The 14,685-nt window shown below is 37.3% G+C and overlaps 1 protein-coding gene across 2 annotated transcripts in view; it reads right to left on the bottom strand.

Annotated features, from left to right (window-relative positions):
• Positions 1 to 13,357, bottom strand: part of fam110b (family with sequence similarity 110 member B) — a 52,815-nt gene extending 39,458 nt beyond the window's left edge. Inside the window, exon 1 of one of the 2 annotated variants that reach the window (XM_077227271.1) lies at positions 13,222 to 13,357. The gene's annotated coding sequence lies outside the window, so the exon portion shown is untranslated. The remainder of the gene's footprint in view (positions 1 to 13,221) is intronic. The other variant, XM_077227279.1, reaches the window with a different exon arrangement.
• Positions 13,358 to 14,685: the final 1,328 nt, after the last annotated feature.

Raw genomic sequence — 14,685 nt, 5'->3', positions numbered from 1 at the left:
TTTAAGTAATCTGAATTGTTTCATTGTTTTGAGTTTTATGAATTTGTTTCTTTTTGACAAACAAATTTTGACAAACTTAAATTTAACTGAAACTGGGCTGGGATTTCTATTGCCTTCTATGTCATGAAATTCAAAAGGGAGATTAAATTCAAAGAATTTAGAGTTAAATAATGTTTTTCGTGCAAGATTAATGCAGAGGGAGAGATTTAGTAGCATTTAATGTTTAGTTATGCTAATTAAGAGTTTCTTTTATGTAGGTTACCATCCTGGTCATGAGTGGAGCATGAGCTTGGTTTGAGAACGGGTAAGTTAAATTTTCTATATTGCCATACTCATTCAGCAATTGCTATACTATGCTAATGCTATCAAAACCCTGTGTTACTTAGCAAGTTAGCATTTACTGAATTAGCTACTTAAAGCTAGCTAAGTTTCTACGATTAAAAATAATTGAGTTGATATTACATAATAATTTTAAGTGAAAAGAGTTAGCTTACTCAAATATTTCAAGTTAAGAGCAATTAAACATCTGCCAATTCTCCTTACTTAAATTTTGAATTTCTTCTTTACCTAAAAATGTATGCAACGGATTGAGTTTTGCCAACTTATTCAGGTTTACAGTGTACACGTTACTTGCGTTGTTTTAGTAAAAGTTGTGCTTTTGGGTCCATTATTCTGCACAGATGAATCGGATGGCTTGAGGCGCACCACTGTACCCATGGTTACAGATGATCACCTTATCGATGCAAATATCAAAACACTCTCAATAACAAAAGAATGTTGGATATTTGAAAAATATTTCTTATAAGCAGACAACGAGCGAGAAGCGTTGACATGGAGCAGCTAAAGCCCTATTCGCACGGGAAAAGTATTACCTGGTGACCTCTAGTCATTTGTAATAATTGCGGAGTTTGTCTGAGGTCTTAATCCCGTGCGAATCGGCCATGTCTGTAATTTGTAAAGTAAAAATTCCCCCACAAATTACCTACTATATTTTGCCGATCACCGAGGTCCTGTGATAATATTGGTCCCATGCGAATCGGCATCCCTGTGATTTGGCCGGATCGTACATTATTTTTTCAAGGTTTTTGTTTCATGTGCGCCTTTTTATCCATCTTTCGCGAAGAATGTTGTGGCTGTGTTGGAGTGTTTTGATAGTATTTTGAGTGCTGGGTCATATAGCTATACACAACTACACAATTTGCAGAAAGTGAAAGCTGAAAATCATCAGAAGAGCAAAAACAAAAAGAATGATTAGATGGAGATGAATGACATGTATAGCAGCATGCGGTAAGAAACTTTATTCTGTTTATGTCATAATATGTCATACAGCTAGACCTATAACGAAAAGACATTTCCAAGCAACAGCCTATTGACGTCATATCCGGGAGATAAGTCAGAAAATTTGAGTAAAATCACAGGCTTCGGTTATCCCGTGCGCATGCGCCGCATGAAATTCAGATCTGGGTGGGTAATTTCTTAATCACACGAGGTCCCCAGATAGTACTAATCCTGTGCGAATAGGGCTTAAATCTTGTACCTTTGGGGAATCACCGGTTTAAAAAAAACAGCGAACAGAAGAGAGTCTGCTTGCAAAAAGAAAACACAAGGACACAAGCTCGTAATAAAACGAGAGTCAACATTCTCTTGGCTTTTCGAAGATGACGAGAACTGATGAATTTGAACAGATAAATTACTGTGTAGCTCTCTATTGGAGTTCATTGTTAAGCATTATCTTTTGTGAAGTGTAATTTCATTATGGGTTGTTGTAGTGCTGTGCTAATTCAATTGTAAATTCATTTTCAAGGAAGTTGTCTATTAATGGGTATAGCTACAGTAATGTTTTCAGCTAGTCAGCTTGAGATCTAAACCATCTAAACTGATTATATATCTTATGCCTAGTGGATGTTTTTTGAGCAGTAGGATAACCATATTAATCCGCACAGTCCCACAGAGCCTAATCACAACTAAAACAATGTTCTTTCGCAAAATGCAAAATTACCTTTAAATTATATGTTAAGACAGTGTCTTAAGTTCTAGAATGGCCCACTAGCAGTTAGTCAGGGGCAGTCAGTCTTGCTTTCCGGAATCAAATTAGGCCAACTCTATGAAAATATATGTTTTTATATAACTGATTTTAAAAAGCTATGAACAGTCTTAAAAAAAAAATGTTTTATATGTCTGCCTTGTAAGACTAGTCTTAGAGGTTTATGCAACTTGATTTAAAAAACAATATCAGGGGGAAGGAAATTATGACCATTCTACTTTTGGGGGAAACTATTCAAGTTCTTTTCGAGGGATTGGGGATATAATATTTAATAATTGGAAAGGTCCCAAATTTATAGAAAAAAAAGGATGTTTGTTCACAGGCAACATGCATTTCTGCCAATACTGTGCCACCAGAGAGAACTGGATGTGCCACCATGAGAATTGGCATTTGGATTGAGTGCTAATTGCACTGCCACTTGAACCGACCCTGGGGGTTGGGCATAATTTTACCCTGGCCAGGATCTACACAAACTACAGGGTATATTAACTGTACTCCATGTATTTGCTACTAGATGCCCAGCGGAAAAACTAGTAGTCACTTTAACAATCTCACCCCATCCCACAACAGCCCATAACATAGCATGAGGGTCATCAAAAGGATCCGGTACATTGCATATTGTACAGCAGCTATTAGCAACTAGTTGATGTAACCATTGTTGAAAGACAAATATTCCAAAATGTAGCACAAATAAATAAGCACCTGAAATGAGATGGCAACAGAGACAGTAATTCATCTCTTCTCTAGTCTAGCACACTCTGGACGACGTGAAATAGGTCACCGTTTGAGCGTCGTGCTTGGCCCTCTGCCAATGCTCCCAACTATTCGCCGATCCTCTTCTCTTTTTTTAAATTCCTTTATTGTTGATCTCTGTCAAGGCAGTCATGTGAATGCAAGATGTCAGATGATGTAGACCGCAGACATTTTATTCATTCTGCTAGACATACAGCACTAATAACTGAGTGATGGGAAGATTTTTCATTTTAGGATGAACCCTTGAGAAGTTTAGTATTCCTAAAATGGAGGGCGACTGTCCTTCTCTAACACATGTAAGGCTAATCCTATTGTTATTGTAGATAATGTCAGAATAGAGACTGAAACATGAAAGAATATGGGAAATAACCGGTTAAAAATCCTCACAATACCAAATGGTGTCCTACATCACAGAAATTGCTTGGATCTTATACCGTGAACAGAACACCACTATGGCATGTTTAACTGCGTAATTAAGAGCCCATTCCCTTAATACAAAGAAAAATCACAGGTTCATGCATGCTTTTCATCCTGTCCAGAGGATTTGGGTCACATTTTAATCCCGCAGTCAGACAAACCTTAGAGTCTAGCAGTTAATTAATTTAACTCAACATAATGCACTCTTCTTATTTAAATAATTCACATTCAAATGTATAATGATAAATTAAACATTTCATACTTATATCACTGATGATTAAACATTTATAAGCACTTCTTTAATACAGACACTTAAAGGTCCCAGGGGTTGATTTATATTACAACTTTTGTTTTGCTACTTTTCAAACGGCTTTATATTTTATTTTTCTCCAGACCTGCATTAAATCTTTACATCCTAAAAATATTAACATTATTAAAACTATGATAACCTAAACAAAGGGTGAATTAAACAAACTATTATTTACCAATGTTTTAACCCAAGGTTCAACACAGACCTAAAAAGACAATTCTGCATCAATGAAACTACAATGTATGCCTAAAATGAAATAAGAGCAAAAAAAGGAAAGAAGTATATTTCACTTGAATATTTCTCTGAACATTTTTATTGCATATCATTTCCAGTTAAGCTTCACCCTTGTCAAATTATGCAAAAGGTGTGGAAATAGGAATTAATTGTGTGTATTTAGGATTCATAAAATCTCAGCAATGAAATTATCATTCGGAAGACAAAAGGACAAGCCATTTAATTCTGAAAATCCATTTTCAAAAATATTTTCTACCTGAATTGCAATGAACAAAATACAGAATTTTTAGACATTGTTAGTTGACATTTCAATAAGTTTAGTTTGAGAAGTGCGTTTCTAAAAGTCCACAAAGGTCGAAAATGCCCATAGTTGAAGGAACATCCTTATTTGTGATTGTAATATATTAGAAAGAATTCCAATATGTAAGCAACTGCTGTGGAATGGAAGGGTTTACAAGCAAAATATTGGTTTGATGTGGATAGCAATACAAACATTCATTATACTGATTATTGAGAGTATAACAGTGACAATTATTCCCTGCTCCATATCCATCACCTCTTAGCCAATAAAAGCAGGATATTATAATTCTGACTCAAATAAAGATAATCACCCAGGCATATTGAATACATATTGAATGATTTCTAATAATTATCCGGAAGTGGGAGAAGGAATGTGAATGTGGAATGTGAACATCAGTTCCCAGTGTGTGTGCCATCTGCTGTGGAGCACCTCCATAGGGCTGCTTTCATCAACACCTTCTGTTGAGCTATTCACACTCGCAGCAGTGTGGCCTTAATCCTCCTTCAGCTGACCCAGTGTTGGGACACTTTAATTGCAAAAATATTTCTCAAGAGCCTGTAGACAAGATGCAATCACATTTCTCAATGATATAAGCCGCCAAGGCCTGAGCTGGAATAAGTGCTGAGAGATTCAATAAAGGCCTGATCTGCTGTGCTTGCGAAAGGATTTTATTTGTTGATGCATTCTGTAATATCAAAGCAATATTTAGTAACAGGCCCTGTAAAATGTCTGCAGTAGTTATGTAATAGGGCCGCAAAATCTATCAGCCTAAAACAGGACATTAGAAAAGCAATAAACCATAGTAATGGATGAATGGAATTGACCCGTCGCAAACACCCGCCCCCCTTAGTTACTGTCGCCATGTCCGACAAGCTACGCTGCTCTCACGCACACACCATGTTCTCACGCAGTGAAAAATACATCACGGATCAGAGAGGAGACTGACGATACGCTGACAGACAGGACCTACCAGGTTACTTTTCGGTTACTTTTGATATTAAACATATTAAACAAAGTTTCACCTTTCAAATTTGGTCATTTTTAAAAAGAAATTTAAACAATAAATACCGTTTTGTGGCTCTTTAATGTGTCGTGACAGATCGCTGTAGAACGTCAGTTAAAGCTGCTTGTGAACCGATCATCTCTTCCTTCTAGTTCATTTATAGTATCAAATAAACATGAATGAACATAAGAAGGAATGTTGTTTTAAGCGCGGAAAGGCGTCAGTAGTATCTTCAGTTTTTCAAGTTCAAATCCTCCCATGTTAATCTACTAACTCTCATGACTGCTTTGTCAGACAAAATGGCGGATGGCGAAGTATGATTGGCCAGATCACCTGTCAATCAAGCTCCCTGCGAAGGGTCATTTGGGGTTGTAGCCACATTATTTTCATGTTTTGCTATTAAAGGTGACCTATTATGCCCTTTTTCAAATGATGTAAAATAAGTCCCTGATGTCCCCAGAGTTTGTATGTGAGGTTTTAGCTCAAAATACCTAACAGATCATTTTCTACAGCATGTTTAAATTGTCACTTTTTGGGGCTCAGAAAAACGCACCGTTTTAGTGTATATCCCTTTAAATGCAAATGAGCTGCAATAATGCCTGCAGAGCCAGATAATATATGCTGTATGGAGATAGAACAGGTATAGTCTAGTTTAATTACGGTTATAACTTATTTTTCCATCTTGCTTTTATCCACTATATTAGTAACTTGCAAGCCTGTTGTAGCGGACCTCGTCCGAATGTTGGCCAAAAATATACTGATGAGTTCAATGAAGTTTATTGTACATCACACAAAAGATGAAGCGTCTGTTTTACTCCAGAAAATCACTGTAAGAGCTGAATAAACACTGTATAATTAGTAGGGGTGTGAACCTACACTGGTCTCACAGTTCGGTTCGATTACGATTATCATGTCATCGATTCAGTTCAATTCGATATCGCGATGCATCACGGTGCACTGCATCTGCAATTAAAATTTTTACTCCAAAAGTATTGTGTGCGTGCGCGCGCGTTCACCTGTTCGGGAAGTCGCACTGACAGAAACAGTGATATTCCAGTTTAAGTTTGAAGGGAGTAAAGCCTGTTTATGCCATTTAGTAAATGAAATTGTGTCAAATCAATTTTGTTGTAAAGAAATTAAAAGCAGCGCTCATTCATCAGTGTATAATGTTACCATAGAGATGCGCGCATCAACCATCGCCGAGCCCGCTGTTGAAGGTAACGATCATCCATTTATAATCACCGGGGGGGAATAACTGGGAGTACATCGATCTAGTACAAGTTCACGGGTGGGAAGACACGGGTTTGACTGCCGTTCCAGTGCACTTTCACGGGTATAAGGTTGGGAAAACACGGGTTACAGGTTGCCTGGAACGCGGCAAAAGTGCGCGCTCTCACCTTCATTACTGCCATGATCAATAACGTTAGGCCTATCGCTTCAGTAAATAAATAGAGCTATGTGGATTAATACATCCAGCTACACGACACCGAAAACGCTTGGGAGACATTCTCGTCAGTGTAGCAATGGCGGATGTGTACAACTCTCATCTCGCTGTGAACTCGATAAGGGCGGTTCTATGTTAGAAAGGCAGTGTCTGTCAACACTCGTGGGCGGGGCCTGTGGCTGTAGTGACGTCACTAAAGCCGCATTCTGAAAACAGGTCCTTGGGAGACACTGCTTATGATTTATGGGGATTTTTATCACTGAAGGGTGCTTGTGTACACACACTGCCATCACACATTTATGTCCAAACACCATGCAAAAGTGAATTTTGCATAATAGGTCCCCTTTAAATATTTTTGCAAGCTTGCGCAAGGCCTGGTTTAGTTGCGTTAGTAGTGTGTTGTCACCATGTCCAAGATATGCTGTTTTTTCCACCCCGAATCAAAACCTCTTTTTTGCGGCCTTCCTAAGTCAGATGAAATTACAGTAGTTAAAATAAATTTTTAACATGTCTCACGATTTTTATAACGACTGCATTCTGAACCACGCTGTTTGATGCAGGCAGGGGCACGGGAAGATTGTTTTTGTTCGTTTTTTGACAGAACATTGTGATACTTGCGTTAATATGCAACAAGGAATGTATGTGTAATCCGCCATTTCAAAAAAGGGCTATTGAGGGTTTTTTTGCAGGCAATAAACAAGCCTGCGCAGCAACAGGAAATAAACAATAATGAATAAATAAGAGGAAACCTGCCAGTAGGTGGCAGCAAGTCACTGTTTTAAAGAGTGAGTCATTGAATCATTCATTCAAATCAACTTGTTCTGAAATGTTGATTCTTTCATGAATGAAACATGTTGCTCAGAGATGGTTCTGATGTGGCTTTGTTTGGAAATACTTTCATTGAAGGAGCACAAAAAAACAGACAATATGTGTCTGTCTAAAATGCAATATAATATTTGCAATATGCTATTTGGGGAAAACAGCACTCTTGCTAATTTGACAGCTTAGTGCTTAACTAACCTATATCTTCAAAAGTACTCGTTATTGGGGCATTTTCCACCATAACTAAATTTTTGGGGGCATTTTTGTTCATTTTCATGCCATTTTTGCCACAAGCAGCCGTTAATTTCAGTCCCTGGTGTGTGTCAATCAAGATCCAAGTGGAATGAAATAATAGATTAATCCCATTTTGAGAAAGTCAACTAGCCTATGTAAGATTAAAACAGTTTAATAAGAGAAAAGTTTTGTAGCCCACTAACAATTCATAAGTTAAATTCCTTACTAAAGAGTTTACTGATTTAAAATGTATTGATTTTTTTATAAACATTGTGCTGCATGCATTTATAAACCTGTGAAAACAGCACCCCTACTTCCTGTGCCCCTGCAGGTCAGATGACAATTATAACATCACATCTGAAATGCAAGAGAGGTATAAAATAAAAAATTACCACTCTGAAACGTCCTGCACAAGTCGTGGTTGCGAAAGTTGTTTCATTCTGATCAATGTGGCGAGCAGGACGATGCCGGTGACGTGATTACTGATGAGCGCCACCTGTGCGACACACCGGTCTCGTATCTCTCACGGAGGAGCGGAAGCATAAAAGGAGAAGCGACGACAGTGGAGATCGAGAGAGGCCAGGCCTGGACTTGTGTTTGTTTTGTTATATATGACAGCAGTCATCCGTGAGAGATACGAGACCGGTGCGTCGTGCAGGTGTCCCTCATCAGTAATCACGCCACCGGCCTCGTGCCGCTCTCTCACTGCCCTCGGCCTCGTCCTGCTCGCCACAATCAACTCGGTTATTTTGACTGTCATTATCGGGCTCCGGCTCGAACTGATATGGCAAAACTGAGGCCATGGTTAACTTAGTTACAGTAGGGTTCGCAGCACCTCAGGAAGCATCCGGACCTGATACACACTATTTATGGTAAGAGGTAAGAAAATTTTAAAAAATTATCATTAAATTATGTAAACATATTCTTGTAGACCCCATAAATAAAATGATGAACCTGTAACTGAGCATAATAGTACCCCTTTAATTCAATCAGCCAATAACCAATATAGTACAAATATATGGTGTACCCCGATTTGATTCATAAATAAACCTTAATAGTTAATAAAAAACAAAATAAATTTCTTTCTAATACATGAAATATATTTTGCTAAAAATAAAAAGTATAATTTATTGCAGTGAGGCTAGTGAAAATATCAAGTCAAGTACTAATCTAAACTACCGACCTACCTGGATCAGCAGCAAAAAAATATTAGTCAAGCTCTGAAAAATCAGAGCGTGGATACTAATGCATGCAGGCAAAAGAGCAGTGGTTCTGCTGACAGGACACCTGTCTGTTGTGACTAACACGCAGCCTACTCTGAGGACCCTTTAAAACAGACCGGCGGCACGTCCTGAACAAAACAGTGAGTATAGAGCCTGTATACCCACATGCACATAGACACAAACACACGCTACGCCTGGGCACATTATAAAGGCCTGCTGGGTGTCAGGCTATGCATCTGCGGCTCCTATTGATGTGAAGAATCAGACAGATGGGCCTAAACCACCCCTGGAGAATAAACAATACAAAGGCAACATGAAACCACAATAACGCAACCTGGGCACAAAAGTGTTTCATTACCACTAATAACTACTCGGTCAGGGGGCATCCAAACCAGTTAGTTTTGTTGTGAAATCAGCCAAGCTACAGGCCATGTAAAAAAGATATTGATTTGTCTTAAATCTCATCAAAACATCATTTAAGTGTGAGGGTGGTCGTCGATATACTGGTAGACATGATTGGACTATCATCTCTATCGTTGTTACACTCACGTGACATTGCTATGCTGCGTGGTCATGAAAGCTTATCGTTTGAGTGCGTTTTTAAGCACTGCACTAAGTTTTTTAAATCATTGCAAGATAACTAATTTCGCTATGTGCGCGCTCTGACAAAAAGATGGTTTCTGAGCACTGTCTGAAAGACTCGCACACATTAAGAGTATAATCGCTCATAGAGCATGTGAGTACTGAACTGACTTCTTTTTGCCGCCTAATTGGGCTTCAACAGTTACACACAAATCTTATGTGTCAAAATGCCAGTCTTTGCAAGAATCTTCATAAACAGTCATTTATGTCTTAAATGAACAGAAACAGTTGAGAAGGAAAATGCATGTAACAGGAACCGTGCATTCGATCTTAAAGTGACAGCAGCCTTATAAACCTGCTGTCCTCAGTGTCATTAATGTTAATCAAACAACAAAAAAGAGAAATTCTCTCAATGCTCTTGACTGAATCACTTTTGTCTCAGTTTAATAAGAATACATGTACATTTAATTTACACAGTGAAGATGTGCCGTGAGTGTTTTTTAATACATTTGATTACTTTATACAATTTATATAGGCTAGTATTTCTTATTTCTAGTGCTTGAACTGTTTCAGGTAGGTCTATTGCTTTGTTCTATTGTAGTTTGTTGTCCTATTGCTTGTAATTCGTTTTTTTTAAGTAGGCTATATTTGTTTTTGTGGTATTGAAATTGGTAAAAATAAAAATTGGTTATGAAATCTAGATCTGGGAAATCTGGGTCAGCGGCACTCGGCTAAACATATGAGACAAGTGAATTGTACACAAACTTGCTGAAAATTACTTACTTTTAAATTCTATTGGAAACTCATTTTCAAAATGGACTGATGTTGACTTTAATTGCTGATGTGTTATTTTCAATGATATGTAAATAAACAAAAATACCAATATACTGGCTCTTTGTAATGTGTTTTCAGTGCTTTTGTGGCCGCAATAATGTAACCTTTGGATTTTTGTGACTTTTCTTATAGGAAATATTAATACAAAGGTATGCAATCAACAGATTAATTGTGATTAATTAATTGGCATATCAAGTAATTCATGCAATATTATTAAAAATACCACTCGACAGTCCTAATTATTAGATTTTTCTAAAAACTTATGAAATTCTTAACATCTTGCTGAAAGTTTGATTGCTTTTACCATATCCATAACACAGTGTTGTTAAGTTCTTTCATGACATTAAAATGAATCTAATCTGAGACATCATTATGATTTGAGACATGACCACATGTCCACTTCCTTCCCATCTTCTGCTCTTCAGATCAACCAGACGCAACATCATGACAGGGGTCTTCATGGATGTGGCTCAGTGCATTCAAGATTTTACTCATAGCAGTTTCAGCAGCTCTGGCTGAAAGTTTTTTCCTTTTGTAAAAGTTTTTTTAAATTGTTATAGATTTATAGTAAACTTTTATTAAGCTTTTATATTAACAAATAGGCCTACTACATATATAAAGGTATATAAGGGACTGCATGACAGACACAAATGAACTGGGCTGCATGAAGGGAGTAGTCTTCAAGAAAACATGGTTGAATTCACTCTCTTCTTTTGCAATGGAAAAAAGAGGAAGGCATTTGAAAAGCTGATATACCTACTGGATTTAATTACTTTCATGATTTATCCTGTGACTCACTGTTCATACTGTGAGAAGACTGAAAAAGCCCAAGACTTTCCACATGTGAACAACAAAACTCACCCTGAATGACCCACTGGATCATCCGCTTAAATTATGATCCAATCGCAGCTGGCTCGACCATGTAATGCAAGATACCAATACGATGTCAAAATCTGTCAGCTATTCATAGACTGCTCAGCTGTTTTTAAGACAATTCCTCAGCCAAAGAGGAGACTGTACTAAAGCCCTTGATTTCCTCAAGCCCCGAGAGGAGTGCGGAGAAAAAAACTCTAACTGCATTTTCATCTGTTACCTCTAAACGCAGTTCATTTCCGCATCTCTGCTGAAGTCATCATGGCATTCCTCATATAATCATGGCTTTACAATCCCATGACACTGTTCCAGCTCTGAGCTTTTCATTCCACATCCCATCTTTCCGTCGTCGAAGGAGAGTGCACTACATTTCTGTTGTGTTATTACCGAATTCTGTAGGTTTGATGCAAAGTAGCTCGTAATCAAAATGTGGGCTAAAAAGAGCAAACAGCCTAATTAATGGCATAAAGTTAATCAACAATTGTACAAGACACTCCCTACATTATCTAAACCAGTGGTTTTGTTTCACCTTCAACCAGCTTTTTGCGACCTCATTCACTTCAAAATTGTTCATCGTATAAAATAAAATAAAAATATTCTTAAACTAAACATATAAAATATTAATATTAGCAGGAACTTTAGAAGCCCAACAATATGTACAAATATTAATATGACATTTGTGACAAAATACCAGTCTGATTGGACACACATTCTTTATGATAAGACACATTCAAAAACATTTTCTCTTCCCTTTTAAAGTTGCGATGTAATGGAAATATTGACAGATTGTTTCTTCCACATTGTGAGGTACATCGCTTATCGCGAAAGAAAAAAACTTGGTTTGGGACTTGGTTCTATTGTTTATTGGATGGAGGCAGACCTGAATGTGAGCTCGAGTTGATTGTAGGAAAGGGGTGGATTTAAGCAACGTTTCAACAGAAGATCAACATTTTGATTAAGAATTATGAGGGTTTTTTTCCTATGAAACATACGTAATTGATAAATCATTCATAATAAGCTCAATAAAATTCAGAAAACAGATAGGGTGAATTTCCATTTCATGCATTTATGTTTTCATCCTAACTATGCCAGCATTGTTTCCCTGCTATCCACGACCTGTGACCCCGCCACCAGTTGAGTTAAACTGAATATTTTTACTGAGGGAACCAACAGAGATGGTATTTAAAAGAGACGGGCAGTTTCTTGTGCTCAAAACAAGCATTAGCCTGTGCTTGCTTAAAAAGAACTTAAAAAGATAGTGAGCTTTTGACTAATGACTAATGCTCAAAACAAGAATTTTGAGATGCAAGTGTAAGCCAACCTTATGACCAACCCCTTAAGCAGCTATCCTAATCCAAACAGACAGCATACTCCAGTCAAACAGCCTTTAAATCTGGTTTGAGCAGCTGAATTTCATACAACTTATAAAACACAACAGGTCAAGTGCCACATTTTAGACTGCAAGGACAGGCACACTGTCAAAACTTGGATATCTGAATGACTTAATCAAGCTATCATTTCGGCTTGTCTGATTCCCTTCAAACCTCCATTAGAAGCTTAGAATAATCCAAGACATTTAAGCAGAATCTTAAAACAGGACAAATTGTAAGGGATGCACAAGGAAGGGGATGGAACTACATTAGTAACAGTCCTGGTAGACAATCAATAGCCCGCCCAACACATTACAAGAAGCCAGACTCATACATAAAGCCTACATTATCAGACAGTTACAATGGAGAAAAGAAAGTCATATATGGTGGAGAAAGCCTGCTGTTACTTCAAGCGTATTGTCTGTCTGCTCTGTAATCCATGCGGTTTCATGACAACAGCGAGATTTCCACCTTGACTGCAAAATGCAGTTAGGAGGAAGATTCCAATGCAAACACTAGCAATATTGAGCGAATGGTTCTGAAGATATGCTGCTTATGTATCAAATTCCCTGAAGATAAACGCAACACAGTACAACCACATGCAACATGTCATTAGCAGTGTTCATGTCCATGGAATTTAGATGTCTGGAGTTGAACAATAGGTAAGGGATGCTAGACTGTTATTGAATGGGCTGTTATGGGGTCTAACGTTAAACAGAGACTGACGCATATTAAATACAGCGTGAAATAAAATGATACTGACTACAAAGAACTTACCTTTATGATCTGCGCGTGAAGACTCTAAATGAAAGAGGATGCTGCAGTATATTTCCGTGCTCATTCACAGTCGACTGGAGCGGAAAACCTTGCGTTGGGCAGCAACGTACCAGCTTATTGAATCCCACTGCATCATGAGCCTTGGATCCAGAATAGACCGTTGTGCGAAAGAGGGGTGGACGGTCTAACAAACTATATAATTTGTCGTTAATGTAATTAGCTGATCCTTCGTTTTACATTAAAGGGAAAATTAGTAATTTCATTAACAAATAGATTACATTTGCAATAAATGTACCCTTTGTTCAGTGACTTTTCAGGTTTAAAATAACAGTTCACCCCTGTTTTTAAAATACTGCTGTCCGATTTTCTTAAAGGGACCGCTACGTTTACCACATTCAGCTGATGAGCGCAGTTTGTGGTCCGTTACATGAAATGTCAAGCATAGCCTACATAATGAACTTGACCTCTGGGTAAAAATATTCGTGTTAAACCTAATAATGTTTTGGACAGGTGTTTCCATTTTCTGTCTACAGAATTTTAATATTTTTAAGGGAAAAAAAGAAAAGAAAAAAAACTTGCATGAGAGTCATTCATTTAATAGAACTACTACTACTAGGCTACTCCTTATGCTTATACCTATAGTTACCTATAGCTACTTTTATTTATTTAATTACATTTTTTTAAATTAACTTACACCTGGTTTAATTGCCAATTTCAACATGAAATTGCAAATGGGAAAATGCTACTTTATCATTATTAATATTATTTTAATACAGAGTCAATATAGAGTCAACATTAATTTCTGTAATGTGTCTGGCATAAAGTTATAAGACATTGCACGAGTCACGCCACCTATAGGTTTGGATGTGATAAACTCTTTAATATGAAAAGTTCAAGTAAAGCTTGATTTTAGAATGACTAGATAAAGTACAACAACATTTCTGTTCACTTGTCTGAATAATGAAACTTGTTTAGAGGACTGAGCATCTTTTTCTTCTACTCGTTTCTTGGCTAATACTAAAAAAATCTATTTCATTAAAAAGAAAAATGTATCAGAATCTATAATGTTGTCATATAACATTTGCTACTGTTGTTCCAATCACACTTTAACTAGCTAATTTGAAGAACTGCTCAATAAAGTCATTGAAATTGTGGTTATTCGTCATTCAGTTCAATCATCAATGCATGTAACATATGACCATCATTAAACAAATCTCTTTATAATTAATCGTTTATCTATCCCTTATCATGTTCAAAGAGGGAAAACATTTGACATTAAGAGATATTAGTGATATTTCCCTCTCAAAGGGGGACTGTTGGCAGCACAGGCTTCTGAGGGGTTTCACTTCACAGACCTTCCTGTTACCAGGCAACAGCTAAACTGAGCTGAAAATTGGGATTCTTGTTGTCAGGCAGAGGCAGACTCAACATCATTTTACATCACTAAATTCACGACCTATATCA

The sequence above is a fragment of the Siphateles boraxobius genome, unplaced genomic scaffold (assembly GCF_051911475.1).
Source record: "Siphateles boraxobius isolate OS27281-9 unplaced genomic scaffold, OSU_SipBor_1 1, whole genome shotgun sequence".
Lineage (NCBI taxonomy): Eukaryota > Metazoa > Chordata > Actinopteri > Cypriniformes > Leuciscidae > Siphateles > Siphateles boraxobius.
Note: the sequence above shows the minus strand (reverse complement) of the source record. Positions and strands in the feature narration are given on the sequence as shown.